The sequence below is a fragment of the Adiantum capillus-veneris genome, chromosome 2, assembly GCF_014529385.1.
Source record: "Adiantum capillus-veneris isolate H3 chromosome 2, ASM1452938v2, whole genome shotgun sequence".
In the NCBI taxonomy this organism is placed as follows: Eukaryota; Viridiplantae; Streptophyta; class Polypodiopsida; order Polypodiales; family Pteridaceae; genus Adiantum; species Adiantum capillus-veneris.
Window position 1 is genome coordinate 180,686,455 of NC_140932.1, and position 15,511 is coordinate 180,701,965.

The following is a 15,511-nucleotide window of genomic DNA, read 5'->3' on the forward strand; positions in this document are numbered from 1 at the left end:
TCGTTTGTTGAAGTCCTTTTGCTGCTAACACTAAGCGGTTAGCCCTAAGCGTATAACCTTCAACGATCTAAATACGAAGAAGTCCGTCCTGAGCGGTAAGCGATTAAATACCTAAGCGGTTACCTTTAAGCGGCGAGCCCTAGTAAACTGTTTGAATACCAATTAAACTTACACGACTAGCCCTAAATCGCTAAGTGACTAAATAACAAAACTAGACGAGCCGCGTGTAGGACTAAGCGGGTTCGGCTAAACAATTCAGTACATAAGCAACTAAGCGCTCTAATTAAGCAACGTCTAACCTTCATCGATCTAAATGCGAACCAATCCTAAGCGATGAAACCACTTATTACTTAAACGGTTAGTGTTAAAGGACTAAACCTAATTAATCGAATAGCCTACGATAAGTCTCAATTACAAAAATAGTAATATAATTTTTTAATTTCTAAATTTATTTATACAAAAATAATAAAAATAATTATAAAATAACATAAATCAAAATAAATCTTTCTTTTAATGATAAAATATCGTTATCTTTTTTAGTTGATGATGATTTTTAATTAATATTATTTACAAAATAACCAAAAAAATGAATTGAAAAATGTGTGTATGCGTCATATATAGTTATGTTTATTTTTATTTACTTGCGTGTATGTTTATGTCAATGTGTGTGTGTATTTGTGTATGCAACAAAAAAGAATGTTAAAGCACTCACATGCGGCCTATAATTTGAGCAAGAAACAATTGGCAAAATGTTCTCAAACCTGCAAACACACACACACACACACACACACACACACACACACACACACTATGTTACACAAAACACAAAAGTAAACAAATCCACAAGGAAACTTGAAAAGAAGCTTACCTTCTTGATGGGGAGCAGCATACAAGTGAAAATCTCAACTCCAACAAATCGTGAGGCAGCAGATCTGCAGAAAGTGAGGAGGAGGAGGGTAAGAGAGGAAGAGAAGAAAGGCACAAAATACACAAGAGAAACTTGCGGTTCTATTTTTGCAGGATTCACCGATGTAGATGTCAGTATGTGTATCGGTACAAGCGTCGGTATACGCACCGGTATAGACATCGACTTGCACATCGGTGTGCACTGTTTACACGTCAAAAATCTGAATTTTTTTAATAAAAAAAAACTTGATTTTCCTCCAGATTTATCTACACATATATCCGACGCCCGCCATTGTCGACGTCAATAATCTGACGTCAAAATTTAAGTGATCTCTTGTAGTGTGCTCAATCATTTATATCAATCAGTGCTAGATCAGATTGTTCCCTTTCAAAGGCCCTTGGTGCTTTCACACGATCATGCTCAATAAGTGAAAATTGTATAATTGCATGTCCATTGTATTTGTACAAAGTATGGCCACTAGCTACAAATTGCTTTCTCTAAGGATGTATAGCTTTAGTGTATAGATTGATGCCTCTCAAGTCATGTTCAACAATTAATAGTTTTGACAAGATTTAATGTTATCACGGTCTAAAATGTCGAAGAATGATAGGCACACCATGCTTAGGTTGCAAGGTGAGGATACAAATAGGAGCATGTCTATACGAAGGAGAGAGATGAAATGTGAATCGTGAAAGGAGCATGCAAAGAACAATCTTAGCCTCCATCATTGCAAAGTTTTGTCCAACACAATTTCGAGGTCCAAAAGAGAAGGGCATAAAGGCCATTGGATTTTTGCAAGCTTTCGCTACTCCCTCTGAAAAACGCTCCGGCTTGAACTCATCAGCATCCTCTCCCCATATGGTCTTGTCATGGTGGATTGCAAGCACAGGTACCCACACCGATAACCCCTTTGGAATTTCAAGATCTCCAACCTTTATACTTGAGAAAGCCTCTCTTGCAAGAAGTGTGGCAGGCGTGTAAAGTCGTAGGGACTCCAATAGAATCATACCTAACTGCACATAAAAATACACTATGTTAGAAACTTTCTTGACCTCTATTAAAAACTTTGAGAAGCTTTGAGATACTCTTTCTTGAACCTGATAACACTCACCTGCTTCAAACAAAGTAGATATGTCCTCCAACTTACATCCCAAGTTATGTTTATACTCAATTAGCTCGATGAAACACAAGACTATTTTAGAAACACATTAGGTCATAACTTATAGGACCACAGCCATGTACTAGTACATGAGAAGAACTCTCTATGTATTTACTGTTATATATACAATATCAAATATCTATGACGTCCACTACTTTTTGTTTTCGAGCTTTCAAAAATAGTTCCAAAGAACAATAGAGTCAGGCAGGCATCGTTGTCTTGATGCTTTTGCCCCAAGTCTTAAGTAGTTTTCTAATATAGCTGATGATCTCCTTAAAAGACCCACAATTCATCAAGTTTCTCTTTTCATTTTACAATATATAGTAAAATATATATTTACTATATAGTAAAATAGAACCCTTGGCCATATTTACAACCTTATGGTCAGAAGGCCAAGGGTTCACCTTAAAATATATAAGTGTAGCACGTGAGTTTGGTTGGAGGGGTTTTTATATTTCAAAGTGTTAAAAAATTGTATATACAAGAGGGAACGTGTAAAAGTGATTTATTTATTTATTTTAAGTACAGGTTTATGGAATAAAAGGGGTCCTTTAATTCATAGTGTGTAGAGGGGTTTTATGAATATCTTTTGTCAAAGAAAACTTTCAATCCCTAGAGAATTCCCAGTGTACCTAATTATGTCATTCTATACCAACTTAGAGCAGACAAGTTTCCAGGATTTAACGTCAAGCATGTTAGATGTTTCATACCTTGCTTTAATGGGTACATCTCTCTCTCTCTCTCTCTCTCTCTCTCTCTCTCTCTCTCTCTCTCTCTCTCTCTCTCTCTCTCTCTCTCGGGGTCTAGGCTGTCTTCAAACAACTTATCCCTGATGAGCTTCCTAGGCAAAGCGAGACTGCAAAAGTTGTGCCCATCAAACAAAGCAGAGTTTCTGGAAATCCACAAAAAAGAAAGCATCCATACTCTGAGAAAACCAATACATATACAAGTCCAAGCCAGGGATGAAGTTTGGATTGCACCAAATAAAAGCATGAACTTTGTAACTTTAATCTTTCAATAAAAGATATATATATCATATAAACATCCCCACTAGGCAAGGCATGCAGTACAGGGCAATTCTGAAACAGGTGTTTAGTTGTTTCTAGTTGCAGACATCCTCTTCCTTGCTAAGTGCTCTCCAAGAGGGAGGCCCCCTGTCCAAATCCTCCAAAGGAAAACTTTATTCTTGAAAGCTAAGTAGACTCTCTCTCTCTCTCTCTCTCTCTCTCTCTCTCTCTCTCTCTCTCTCTCTCTCTCTCTCTCTCTCTCTCTCTCTCTCTCTCTCTCTCTCTCTCTCTCTGTGTGTGTGTGTGTGTGTGTGTGTGTGTGTGTGTGTGTGTGTGTGTGTGACAGTGCTTACCACTTTAAGCCTGCTAAGCATGTCGAAGTCGGGCATGTCGCCATGCTGGTGCAGGAAGAGCAGAGCCTCCTGGCGGGCACGATGGTGCCAAGTGGGGTTGGAGGCCAGGAGCATGAACGTCCATGTCAGCAACAGCCACGTCGTCTCGTGGCCAGTGAAGAAGAAAGTCTTGCATTCGTCCATTAGCTGCCGAGAGGTATACATCCGGCCCAGTGCTGACGCCGACGACGCTGGCCGCACAGTGGAGCCGCAGCTTCTAGCTTGGCCGCTTCCATCTCTGCCAGCATCAGCCCTAACAGGTCCTGCCCATAATAATCATTCTTCTGCTGCCCATCCTCATCATCAATATGTCCTGCCATGGCTTGCAGTGCTGCTGCCCGGCGACCCTCGATGATTTCCATGAACAGCGACTCCACCTCCTCCTTCAGCTTCCGTATCCTGCACATATAAAATATAGCATAGCATTCTCTATTCATCCAGCCCCACACACACACAGAACATGTTTGAAAAAACGGTTCATGCGAAAGATCAAAATAGGACAATTAAAGCATTCAAACCCCGACGTATATATTACAAGAAGTTTTGGACAATTTCCCACATTGTGATTTATCTCAACATCATGAGCTTCTCTGAGGCTGAAGGTGTGAGGGAGGCGCCAGATACTTAGCTAGGTATGATTGGGGCAAGGGACCACCGGTCCACTGTAGGGCCGGTGGTCCCCTACCCCCGCTCGTACCTAACTAGGTATGCGGTCCTCGTCACTATATGGCACGGTTCTAGGCCAGAGGGGATCTAGGGCTCAAATTTGAAGGCGCGAGGAAGCTTTAATCTCCGCCGTCGGATCATAAAGTGAACTAGGGGTGAACTGGGGATGGGTGAACTAGGGGTGAACTGAGGGTGAACTAGGGGCGGATAAGCTAGGGGTGGGTGAACTAGGGGTGCTTAAACTAGGGTGTGATCATGTGTCATGCCAACATGGACATCGACGCGCGCTAGCGTGGTGATAGAGCATTCATGTGACAACCGAGACGTTCGAGGTTCGACCTACACCCCGCGAGGCAGGTGAACTAAGGGTGAACTAGGCGGGGATGAACTAGGAGTGAACTTGGGGCGCCATTTTTGCCCCGAGTTCACCCCTAATTTATCCCTAGTTCACCCCCAGTTCACTGCGTGATCCAACGACCGAGATTAAAGCCACCTCACGTCCCCAAACTTGGGCCCTAGATCTCCTCTGGCTTAGAACCGCGCCATATAGTGACGAGGATATGTATGCGGTGCCTCTTGAGCAAAAGCTCATGATGTTATGCATTGTATGAAAAAGACTGAAAAAGACCGTTTTCCTACATGAGAAAATATTTAAATCTTCTTGTGATATAATTACGGAAGAACAACTCTCCTACTTCAGTTGTTTCCTAGCTGTGGGTATGACCAATTAGGGTATTAGGGGACAATGATTAGTTAAATGATGTATGACAACCTTCCCAAACCAAGGCACAAGAAGATTCATAAATTTTCATATGTAGGAGAACGGAGTCTTTTACAATGTTTTTCATACAATGCACAACGTCATGAGCTTCTGCTCGAGAGGCACTGCATACCTAGCTAGGTACGATTGGGGGTAGGGAGGTCGGGGACCACCCCCCCCCCCCCCCCCCCCCCAAACAGGGCCAACGGTCCCCTGTCCCCAATCGTATTAAGCTAGGTATGCAGTGCCTCGATCCCTCACCGAAGCTCATGATGTTGAGGTAAGTCACATTGTAGGAATTATTGCGAGAATTTGTCCAAAACTTCTTGTGAGGGTCACACGCCCCAAATCTCTAGTGCCATCGCCTAGACATTTACTGGCCATCATGGATGTAATTGAAGCTCACTAATTTATCTAGTTGTAGTTGAAACTTTTTAATTGATCGCTCACAAAATACTACTAGGAAGTTCTCAAATTTATTAGGAAGCACTGATATAACATTTTTTTTAGCTTCTAGTCCACAAACAGAAAAGGCTTATGTGAAGCTAAACTGAGTTTAATTGGAGTCAAGGCATCATGTACAACGTGTACAATGAGGGTGCCAAGTTGCAGAGTTCAATCTACATTAGAGACAAGACTACAATGTTTTACTAGATGCCTTTGCCTCTTTGTACAGAGTGTTTGATTGTAGTCATAAGCATCATGTGCAATGTTGAATGTGTAAGTTGCAGCATTCAATCCACATCGAAGCAGTGTTCGGGAAAAATGATTTCGGGAAAAATCATTTTTCCAAACATACAAATTTCCTTTCCTTGAGTTTGCCAAGATGAAGTTTTAGAAAATTAGTGGTATTTTTTGGGGTTTTACACTATTTTTCTCTATTTTGAGCCAGAATTTTTCCTTTTCCCCTTGCCATCAACCGGCATTATTGAAATTGAAAACGGCACGATATTAAGCTGAGACACATTTTTCCCGAACACTGCATCGAGGCATTATACAATGAGGATGTCAAGATCAATGCTTTTTTATGCTAGTTGGTGGACAATTAGTTTTTCAACCATGCACAAGCATAAAGCATGCAAAAAAATTTAACGGCATTAAATAGGTTAATACTCTGAGTTTGACAACTCTAGAGGAGATAGAGTATTTTAATTGCCCAAGCACATGAGGCACCCTACCAACTAAATCTATCAAATCACATACATTAGACCTTGGCCATGAGAAAATCTTTGCTTGGGAATTTTATTCTAATGTATTTATTATTTTTACTATATTCATTCACATGTATTTACTATTTTTAGTGTGTTTACAACATTTCAAATCTGTGAAAACTTAAATCCACAAATTAATTATATATTAGTGCAAGTTTTTTATTTTGGTATAGAACATAACACAAATTAATAATTATGTGAGGATATCTTTACAAGTTTTAGGAAACAACCTCACCCCTAAGTGGGTTTGTGGTTATATTCAAACACTCTCCAAATTACATTACATTAAATGCAGTTATGAAAGCTATTGTGCATAAATGATTAATTTGCACAAAAATCAAAGAGTACATTCAAGCTAGCATGTTTATTGTCATGCCGTGAGCACTAAGTAACACCCACATTTATTAAGGAGCGGTAAAGGGATCCACAATGGGGAAGTTCACGCACGAAAGCCAAGGTGATTGCAACCACACAAACTATTTAAAATCTAAACACGGACACGAATTAAACCTCAAAAACCTGGGTAGCTTGCGTTAACTCACAATATAACCTCATAAAAACGTGAGGGGTTACACAACGTGCACGCGGGTGAGTTGGTCAGCTTGTGATACAAAACCCGATGCGCGAGGTCATGGTTCAAATTTGGGTCGTGAGAGGGTAGTGGAGTTTCCATGCCGCCTTGATTTTTGCGCTCGCCAGGTTTAGTGTGCCTCGAGGTCGTCCTTCACTTTCCGCTTGTCGATCCCTTAACCCCCCTAATAAATGCACGGTCCCACTTAGTGTCAAGGTTGTCCACTTGAGTCTTGAGCCAATTCAGTATACTAGGTAAGGAAACTACAATGATGTATCATGTATTGCAAGAACATACTGGGTCTACCCGAGCGTTCATTAATTAATTATACGCTCAGATCCCTACTCCACTCTTCTCAAACTAAAGCCACAGTTTTCGCCTCCGAATTTGCGTCGGTTCCCATGCACGACTTCTCCTGCTTCGCTAGTGCCACTCTTGTTCCCGTCCCAGATAGAATCCTTATTATCAACCTACTCTTAAGACTTTCTCACCCTAATATCTGCAAAATTTAGTTAGGTTTTTCAAATTCTATAAAAACTTGGTAAGGTCCATGCACTCTAGCAATAGGTCCAAAAAGAGAGCTTGTTTTACATCCCAATAGAGGGAAGCTGATCCCATGGCTTCCCTCTCGCATCCACACCCATACACGTGAACTTGGAAAGGGTGTCCATGGTGCTCGCTTCCTTATCTTACTTGAAGGCAAATTGCATAGACATGACATTTGCTTCAAGTTAAAGAAGAAGATGATGCCCTGCTGTCACCATGCTTGCACTCAACTCAACAATCATCAATGTGGAGTCATGACGTTACAAGAGAGAGTGAGCAACCTCCATCGCACCAATAGTATTGCCAATCCCTAAGGACTAAAGCATATGTGGACATTATCATACAAAAATTTAGTATCGAATGATACGAATACTCTTGTGCATCAAAGACATTCAAGACCATGAAAGACCAAAATTCTCTTAGATATGGTCATACGGGACTAAAGCATATGTGGGCATTATCATGCAAAAATTTAGTATCCAATGATACGAATACTCTTGTGCATCAAAGACATTCAGGACCATGAAAGACCAAAATTTTCTCTTAGATATGGTCATACTCCCATAGTATTAGAGAAGATAATTTGGTGATGTTCCATACAAAATATTTTAATAATAATAACTTTGGACATTAACCCAAATAGTCATGTGAATGAATTGTATATGGGAGTAGAATATCATAATGTTGGCTTGAAAGTTTTTGGTAGAATTTGCAAACGCACTCTCTTTTTTACATGTGTCAAAGTATATGTTGTGTTACCAAGATTAGCATATATACATAATGTCTATAGAGAACCTATTGTTAAGTGAAACCGCAAGGACATACAAAGCTTCTATCCAAGTTCATCCCAAGAAAGTACTTGATAGCTATCCATAAATATTTTCTTCAACAAAGAAAAGAACGTCCTGGAGGGGGGGTTTTATGTAATCATGTTAATGTATAATGTGAGTTCGAAAGGAGGGGCTTTGAAATGCAAAAAATTAAGGTAATTTAACAGAGATACATTAAAATAAAGGGTTTTTATTCAATTTTAAAAAAAAATTCTAAAATAAAAAATCATTTTATTCATTCAAACATATTAAAAGAGAGATTATTTTAATACCCCATGAACGCACATTATATAGGGGGTATTGAATGATGATCCTCCGGAGATAACGTCATAGCCACATTAGAGCTAGGTGTAGACATACCAAATGTAAGTATGCTTTTAAGGTGACTTCGATTCACCAAGGGATCTAGGAAAGGGTTGAGACAAAGGAGACAATGGAGATGGCCTAGTTTAATTAAGCATTAGGTATGAAGGCTACCTTGTAAATTCTCTCAACATAAAAATCACTCCTTAAATTAGCCTATATCACATATGTTCAAGAGATTATTAATACCTTTGAATCATGCTTAATTTACACGATGGGTGCACTCTTTCAAGAAACCTTACCCAATTTGATACATACACAAATAAAATAGATACAATCCTTTCCCATTAACCCACTTGATCTAGTACAAATTTGTGGAAATGATACCCTGATATTAAAGCTCTACATGATGAAAAACAACTATATCTTATAGAGTCTTCCTCTTTCAGAAAGATTACAATGAAGTCATAGCTTGATAATTTAAGGCTTACCCAAAGATAACTTTTAAGGTATATTCTATCTTCAAAATTTAATTAATAAATATATCTATTCACCCATTTTAAATAATTACAAGTCCTAAAAAGTATCGTATAAAAATACCAATTTTCAATTTTGATTCTTATCTGATATAAAGGGGAGATCAGATTGAATCTTTCATGGATGCTTTGATTCTAGAATAGTAACTTATAAATTGCATGGTGTACAATGAACAATTAGAAGCACTAAGATGACTAAAAAGGCCACAATTCATAGTATCGAAATAACTACAATTTACATTCATAGTCATAGGAATCATGTGGTTGAATTAGCTTGGAATGGTAGTTTATCAAACCAAAAAAAAAACATATCTCAAAAAATGCAAAATAACGTAGCATGGAAACTTAGGAAAAAATAAACTCTTACTAAAATAAAATTTTCTTATCATTAACTTGAAAATAGAAAAGGTAACAAATTTTGAAATGTACAGTGCTTAAAATCCAAGAAATTAATTACTTTAAAATACTACAAGCAAGTCAACTTGACGATCTCAATTGTGGGAGAAAAAGAGAATCAAATGTCAAGTTTATTTATGCTTTAACTTTCTTAAGAGCAACAGTGAAACCGTTTTGATAGAGCCACATGTCATTCAAAAATTTAATTTTCCTAGATTCAATTTTTGTTTCTAGCGTGTTTACTTCATTCACATTTTCTTTAGTATTCAATAACTTATCATTTATTTATTTGATGGTTCATGAGTCAAAATTTGTAAGGAAATTGTACAAGAAATGACACAGACATTAAGAATAAGTATAGATTATCATGAAAAATATTGTTCATTTTTCAGCACACATAATTGTTCCACTCGACATTTATGTTCAAAGAATTTAACCTTCATAATTAATAGGAGCTATATATGGGTGAAAGCGTGGTTTGGTGGTAAAAAAGAAGGACCTATTTTACTTATACCAATGAAAAAGTGGGGACTGGTAAATTTTTTGTAGTTTAGGTCAAAACTTTCGGACCTTATGTTTTTAGATTCTTCTTTTGTAGACCTATCCACTGATATATATTATGATAGGTAGTTTTTCATGTGACATGTAGAAATTGTAACTCATAGATTTGTCAAGGGTGTTGTCAAGGACGGTCCTTTTTGTACCACCAAAGCATGCTTTTAGTCATATCCGAGAATATCTAGGGTTTTGAAATAAAAAGCTCAAAGAATTGTCTAAGAGGTATAGGCTTGATATGTCACTTGGTGAAAGATATTAGTAGGTGATAAGATCTATATATCCTAGAATATCTTTACCTCATACTATAGCTTTATAGGAAAATTTCTAAAATTGCACTAGAAGCCACACAATATAATGACATTTAAACATTTTATTATTGGTTTTATTATCTTATGCATCCTTCATGATGAAATTTTTGTGTTATTGAGTCACATTGTTGACTATAAATTGTCTAAAGAACTTTCAAATTACTTAATTGTTGCTATATGATTTTGGAAAATCAAGATTGTATGCGAACCCTATGCAAGAAGAAATGGTATATCCACAAAATCACAAACATGGTGACAATCTAAAGATATTTTTAAAAAAATACTACATATGCTACATTACAAATATTTGAGAATCAATTTAGAATTTCTATATAATGTATACCAATATCAACCCCAAGATAGGGTTAGAACAAGTGTCTTACTTCCATTGTTGATGGCATATAGAATCTAATGGATACTTATAACAAAATTTATACAAACACATACATAGAATGTTTTGAAACAATAAATTATCTTTATATTTCCTTAAATCTTTCAAGCTATTGGTCGTAGTAATGCGGTCTTGTTTGTGTAAAGGAAGTTTGTTTGTTTATATCTCTACTGCATGCTTTTATGGTCATATTAAACAAAGGAGTAATCTATAACCACAAGTCATGGTTTTGATACAACCAATGGTACCAATGTCAAAAAGTTTGTTTACCTTTTAGGGCCTGGTGATTTTTTTTTTTTATTTATGCTATAGCTCTAGTTAATTTTGTCAATGAAACCAAAATATTGTATGTACTTCCTTAAGATCTTCATGTTCCATTTAACTGTATATACTACATAGCACCCCTACCCTCCCCATATTTTCCAATTTTGGTGAGAAAGTAGTATATTCTAAATCTCTTGTTATCTAGAAAAAACCTTTTTTGTCATGAAATATTGTTAAGAGCTCGAGAAAAGGGGGGGGGGGGGGGGGGTGGGGGGGGGGGGGGGGGATAAATAAAATACATTCTTTATTTATTCATCTTTAAGTAAAATTTTCAATTCTATTTTATGATACCCTTTTGTATATGAAATTATGAGAAAATATAAAATTTAATAATCCCTTCCGCTACACTCACATGATAGTCACATGACTATTAAGTGACCTCCCCATGATTGAGAAGATGGTTATTTCCTACCAAAATTTGTGAGAGACTTCAACCTATTTCTAACACATACTAGAATAAATAAATAAAAGCTTTTTATTTTAACTCTTAATGTTTTGATGTTATTATAGACAAGAAAGTATGGTATTGAAATCTTCTAAACAAAATAACTAACCTTTGAAGATTCGAGCCAAATCTGGAAGAAGAATGTATGGAAAGTTTTTGAAGCGCACTTAGTTTCAAGAATATAAGCTTTCCTTTCTGGTGGCTGCTACTAAACTCCGTTTTTGCAATTATGTCTCCTGCTAATTGACTCATATGTTCACTTATTTCTATTTCCACTCGTTCTTCTTTGGATTCACAAAGCATTTTATTCCAAAGCTTAACCACTTCCAAAGTACATTCCACTATGTGCTCCAGCTGGTGCTGGAAAAGACATAAAAGAAAAATAAAATTGCTTAAATTTAATCTCAAAATATCGCTCAAATTTATAAAAGATAAAATTTCTTAAGCAACCTCATTTCACTTTCCAACCTACTAGCTAAGGAAATTGATGACGATTTCTATACATTTCAAAGTTACCTATTAGAGCTATAAAAATGAACATTACACTCATAAGAATTGGAAGATAGTCAACCTTAGCACTTCGTGAAAACATCTACAATGAAACATGCTAAATCCTTATTACAAATACTCTTTCCCATTATATTAAAGAAAACATTACTTTGATCTACAATATTGGGCAAGAAGTTATGGGTTTTTCTTAAATGCATCATATTGAGCACACCATATAAACAAACTAGTGGAATGATCTCATGCTTAGTCACTACATAGATGAACGATTTTAAGAACATAATACCATTAAACTGTAGTATATATTTTTTTAATATATAAAATCATGCTTAGTCACTACATTGATGAACGATTTTAATAACATAATATCATTAGATTGCAGTAGAAAACTTCTTAAAACTTCTTAAACAAATTAGTGGAATGATCTCATATCGTGTCACTACATAGATGAACCATTTTGAGAACACAATATCATTAAGTTGTTGTAGAAAACTTCTTAAATTTTATCCAAATTATATATATACACCAATCCTTGATGCATTTGACATTCTTAGTCATCGCACTCTTGTCAATAATAAATGTTGAAATCAAATACTTATGTCACATACATAGTGACATTTGTGGGCCCCTATGGCACAATTTATACTAGAGTCCCAACAAGAATTAATTTTATTTCAGGCAAGGAGTAGATAGTAGACAAGGGTAATGAAAACAATCAAGAAAATCAAGGTAAGATGGTAGATAAATACAATAAAACATGAAGGTGTATCAACATCCATAGATATTTACAACTAAATAAAGAAAACAGTGAGGTGAAAGAAGTAGCCAAAGAGGGGTGTTTTTGGTCATATATTAGTGAGAATGCATTCATTGATATATTTTAATACTATTCAAAGTACATCTAAAATATGCACTCTCACACACATGTGCATGCAAACATAAAGCATGTATGTGCACATGCATTCACTCATTTGAGAAAAATAAGCACATATCTAAGCAGCTTGCACACATGTACACACATGAAAGCATACACATTCATTAGATGCACATACATGAGACAAAAAAATTCATAAAAGACATGCACAAACATAATCAACACCTAAAACATTTACGTACAACATGCAGAAACATGCACCGCAAGCACATTCTTGTGTGAAAATTGTCACACACACTCAAACATGCATACACACAAGAAATCTACACAGTAAACATGTATACAGATATTCATACACTCACCTAAAGAACAAAAATATTCACATCCAACGAAGACACACATGAATGTAATGAAATGTAATCATACATTTACCATATACTTACACACACCAAGGACACACATACATATTTATATGCACACATAAAATCCAAAAAAGAAATTTATTGACATGTACATATAGCAAGCACACACAAACATGCACAAGCACACACAAACATGTACATAAACAAGCACACACAAACATGCACAAGCATGAGAAAAAGAGGGGACTTAAAAGAAGAGGGAGGAAGCAGTGCTACACATGGGACTCACATACACTATGCATGTGTGTGTGTGTGTGTGTGTGTGTGTGTGTGTGTGTGTGTTGAGAGAGAGAGAGAGAGAGAGAGAGAGAGAGAGAGAGAGAGAGAGAGAAGGAGATAACTGGGAGAGGGAGAGCGATAGGGAGTTAAAGGGGTAGATGAAGTTATAGATAGCACTAGGTAGAGAACAAGAGGTAAATATAAACATAGAGAAATAGAGAATGACAATTAGATTGAGATAGAGATAAAGGGTAAGCACAACATAGAGTTCGAGGAAGAGAGGGGAGAGAGCAAAAGACAAAGATGGAATGAAATAAATAGAGGAGAGAAAGATAGAGATGGGGTGCCAGATAGAAAGAGGTGTAACAAGGAGATCAATTGAGAGGGAGAGAGATAGGGTAAGAAGTAGATAGAGAGGAACATAAATACATACAAGGAAAAATCAAGATATATATATATATATATATATATATATATATATATATATATATATATATATATAGAGAGAGAGAGAGAGAGAGAGAGAGAGAGAGAGAGAGTATATGTGTGTAGAAGGTGGGGGAACTAACTTCAGAGATAACTTGCACAAGGGTTTATCTAGACAAGTTATCTAAAAAATTATCGGTAGTTACTAGACCGTATATGATTGTGCAACCAGTCAAACCCTAGTGCAGGCACCTATAAATAGGACCCATTGATTCCAATTTTGAAATCAATCAACTCGAACTCTTGCAACTCTAGTCGCTAGATGTTTTATAGTTCTTTTGGATACTAAGTGCTATACACTTGTACTTTTGAAGTTTTTACTTCTAAACTAGCCTATGAATCTAAATCTACATTTCAAGTTATCTTAGTTTATGGCATTTGAAGTCTTTCATTTCATTTCAATTGTTTGTCTCAATTCTCAATCTCATCTTTTGAAGTTTGATTTTGGTAACCTAATCTGACTTCATATATGGCATCTGAATCTGACATTCTGACCCTAAAATAGTTTCAGATGACTAGCTCATTCCATTTTGATGATCATGGTGATGAGCTAAAGCTCTTGACAAGAACCAATCTCCTACTTAGAATTCACAGTCAATCAGCCATTCACAATGCCTCCACATCATCTAGTACGAGGAAAGAATGCCACTATAATGTTTACTATGAATCAGGACAATATTAGCACACTAGCTAAGGAATCAAAGTAGGAATTTGATTAAAAAATCACACTTTTAGACTGAAGAAATTGATGCCAATTCAAGGAGAAGAGGGGCCCGTAAGGAGCATTGAGCCTCTCAACAGTCAACACATTCAAGAAGACAACATTGAGACAAAGTTGAAAGACACTCTGTTAGTTTCTCAGCTAACAAGAGAAAAAGAAGAGCATCAAGCAGGACCCCACACATTTTTTCAAGCGTAATCATTGTAATCAAACCCATTTTATTATTGAAAAATCCTGCAAGTCCAAAGACGTAGTAATGTTATTGAGTACTAGTGAGTCTAAAGGGGCCAATGGCTTCCATGTTTGTAATTCTTTGCAGTCTCTTAACCTTATACTAAGCCCCAATTAGTGAGAAATACTTTTTTACACCTTGGCTAAGGTAAGAAGCCAATTTTTTATAACTTTAAGACCTAAGTTTTAGATAATAAAGAGTAAGCGTTGCTGTAGCAGCTCAACGATTGTCTACTGTTTCTTCAATCTCTCGTCTCTCTCGCGTACGTATTGCATTGATGTTCAGACCAACAATTCTTGTTCAAGTGATGACTAGAGCCCAAGATAAGGAGAACAAGCAAAAAAAACGCAAGTGTATCTGACAAATCCAATAAATCCTCTAAAAATTCCAGAAAGAAATATGCAAGAGGTACGAACTTAAGAGACAAAAATAACGAAAAGAGAGTGAAGAAAAGATACGGAAGGAAATAGAAGAAAAAATTCAGACTCCTTCAACCAAATTCAAGGAACCAAAATTGAATCGGTTGGATTAGTACTAGTCGACCGAATCTACGAGCCAATAAATGTAGCTTTGGAGGCTTTCCAAGCTGGTTTGAAAGCAGGTCAAATCCTAGAAAATCATAGAAAAATTATCGAGCACTAGATATGGAAGCAGTTAGACTAGAAGCTTACAGAAACCTTGTATACAATCACACAAACCATTATGAAAAATAAAATCCACAACAGAGTTGCAAAAAAAAA

General features: G+C 36.5%; 1 pseudogene; it reads right to left on the reverse strand.

Moving 5' to 3' along the window:
• Positions 1–1,334: 1,334 nt before the first annotated feature.
• LOC147464176 (cytokinin hydroxylase-like) overlaps positions 1,335–15,511 on the reverse strand; it is a 73,896-nt pseudogene continuing 59,719 nt past the window's right edge.